Raw genomic sequence first — 3,127 nt, forward strand, 5'->3', positions numbered from 1 at the left:
TTATAAGTAAATTTGTTGAAAAACTTCTTGATACAGGATAATGTTTATGGACATACTTTCATTTTTAGGACTTGATTATAGAGTTGCTATGCTTATAATATTGTACTTTATTGTCCCAGGAATCAGTATACCAAAAATAAACAATCGGATAATTATATCACATAAAAATTTGTTCTTAAAAAAGAAAAAAATCATCATGTTTAAAATGGACGTACGGACATTCTGGTAATGATTATAGAGATGCTACGCTTTCTAAATCGTACCTAACTACTACAGGAATCACCATGCAAAGTTTGAAATCAATAGGACAATTCTAACATGCCTAAATTAGCGATAAAAACTATCCGTCTCGGACGGACGGACAGACGTACACGTACGGACCGATCCTAATTATAGAAAAGCTTCGCCTTTTAAAACAATTGATTTTTATTTTCTACAAACATATAATTTAATTGATGTTAAACTTGTATATGTATTATCATTGTGGTTATATGATAAGGTGTCAAATGTATTTATTGAATTTCATGTGAACAGGCACTAGCACTAGCAGGTGGGAGTGTCTCACACCACACTAATCAAATTGAAAAAAAAAACAGCTGATTTTAATAATTTTAAATTAGTTACTTTATTGCTAGTGTAGTCAAAGGTATCATTATGGATATTGAAGGTGATTCTAATAATGGAAATGAACTTGTTGAAACAAATAAAGATCTTTCACTAGATGCACCTGTAAAAAGTGATCCCACTTCAAATGTTACCAGTGAAGTTAATTCTGATAAAGTTCTAGACGAACAGCTGGCTGTAGAAGGACCACCTCCAATGGATGCAACAAATATTGATGAAGATTCTGAACCTGACATAACAAAAGAACAATCAGCTGCACCAGTTCTTTATCCAGCAGATGAATTACAACAGCTACAAACAAATGCCAACAAGGACCAAGATGATGATCTTTTCAATGACAATGAACCTCCGGAGATGACTGAAAATATCAAACTGAGAATTATGGATGATTATGAGGAGCATATTGTTGAGGGTCCAATGAATGAGATAAGTTTGGATGATGGGGAAGACAACAGTATCAAGGATGGACTTATGGACGAGGTTAATCTTGATGAAGATAGTTCTATGGCAAAAATAGAATCTAAACTTGACAATAGTTTCAATCCCATTGATAATGATGATAATTTAGAGGAGATTTCTAGAGATGATAATGATGAAATCAAGAAACAATCAACTGTTACATTCGCCGCACCTCCTGTAACCTCAGCCCCCTCTGCCCCAACACTAAACACAATATCAGAACAGGGAGAGTTTATCAACATCAGTGTAACATCCCCCCACAAAGTTGGGGATGGAATATCCTCGTACATGGCATACAAAGTCAAAACAACCACCAACATCCAGAACTTTAAGAAGAAGGAATTGTCGGTGACTCGAAGATTTTCAGATTTTCTTGGACTCCGTGATAAGCTGAATGACAAGTACACCCACGCTGGAAGAATTGTTCCCTCTGCCCCAGGCAAGTCTGTTGTTGGTATGACCAAGACTAAAATATCCAAGGATGATGAAAATGCGGATCAGTCTGAATTTATAGAGAAGCGCCGAGCTGCTCTTGAGAGATATCTGACAAGAACTGCTACCCATTCTGTCCTGCGCAATGATCCAGATTTTCGTGAATTTCTCGAGCTGAACACTGAGCTTCCCAAGGCGAACCAGACATCTACATTGTCTGGCAAGAATGTGATGAAAATGTTCTCCAAGATGGGAGACAAAGTCTCCAGTTATACAACAAAGATGGAGGAGCCAGATTCTTGGTTTGAGGAGAAGACAAATATGATTGATAATCTAGAGAGCCAGCTCAATAAACTGTTGTACTCCACAGAGGCTTTGGTGGCGTTTAGAAAAACACTAGCTGGACAAACCTACAGTGTTTCTAAAAGCATTACAGCCCTAGGCCATGCTGAAGAAGACACTAAACTATCCGCAGCACTTGATCAGCTAGGAGATGTTTTCATGGAAATACAAAAAGTTCATGATCAACAGTCCAAAGATGATCTCTTTCTTCTGTCAGAATTAGTTCATGATTATCTTGGTCTGGTAGCGGCCATCAAGGATGCTCTGGCAGAGCGGGTGAAGGCTTGGCAACACTGGCAGGCAGTCACCAAGGATCTGAACAGGAAGCGGGAGTACAAGGTGAAGCTGGAGGTGTCCGGCAAAGCTGACAAGTTGGCCGAACTCAAGGCACAGATAAGTGAGACAGAGCGTCAGCAAGATTCAGCCCAGGATGTATTCGACAAAATTTCTGCTACTTTTAAGGAGGAAATTGATAATTTCGAGGCTAAAAAGTGCCAGGATTTTAAGGCCAATCTGGTTGACTACCTGGAGAGAATGTTGAAGGGCCAAGAGACTGTGGCAACTCAGTGGGAGAGGTATCTACCTGAAATTAAGCAGTGCGGGGCTTAAATATCTATCAGGACTCGGCAGCCGCGCGTAAGCTGCTAGTAAGCCTCAGTGAAACCATCATTGTTTTATAACTTTAAAATTCAGCAGGGTTTTTAAACTTATTCCTAAACAGACAATCCCACGTGAACTTAAACTTGAGGATCATACGCAGCTGAGGCACAGATGCCGAGCCCTGATATTTATTGATTAAAAACACAACTATTTGAAGCCTATATTATAATTTTGACTGAAATAATTGTCACATATACAAGTAATTAAATTTGATTTCAAATTAAAACAAAACATTGAAAGAAACATATCTGTGATAAGTAGTTATTACTTTATATTAATTATTAATTATCATTTAATTTCATTTTGATTATTCAAATAAATTTTAAAAAGACATTTTTTCTTTTTTTTATACATGTAAAATTTCTTATAAAAGTTACTCTCGCAACCTTTTATTATTCAACGCTAAGCAAAAGCTACTTCATGATTTCTTATCCATTTACAAAAAAAATAGGATCTCTGCCTGTTTACCTGTTTACCTGTCTATCTGTACCACAGGATCTCGCTAACCGATGAAGCAATACAATTCTTCTTTACATTGTAGCTTTTCATAGGTCCTGGGAAGGTTTATAACTATATTTGGCGAGGGTTTCTGCCACTCTCCCAAGCGAAA

The 3,127-nt window shown here is 37.3% G+C and overlaps 1 pseudogene across 1 annotated transcript; it reads left to right on the forward strand.

Annotated features, from left to right (window-relative positions):
• The first annotated feature begins 550 nt into the window (after positions 1 to 550).
• Positions 551 to 2,850, forward strand: LOC145315748 (sorting nexin-2 pseudogene; annotated as a pseudogene). Its single transcript, XR_013878128.1, has one exon. The product of XR_013878128.1 is annotated as a sorting nexin-2 pseudogene (transcript).
• Positions 2,851 to 3,127: the final 277 nt, after the last annotated feature.

This window comes from Acartia tonsa, chromosome 4 (genome assembly GCF_053477335.1).
Source record: "Acartia tonsa isolate MP-2025a chromosome 4, ASM5347733v1, whole genome shotgun sequence".
In the NCBI taxonomy this organism is placed as follows: domain Eukaryota; kingdom Metazoa; phylum Arthropoda; class Copepoda; order Calanoida; family Acartiidae; genus Acartia; species Acartia tonsa.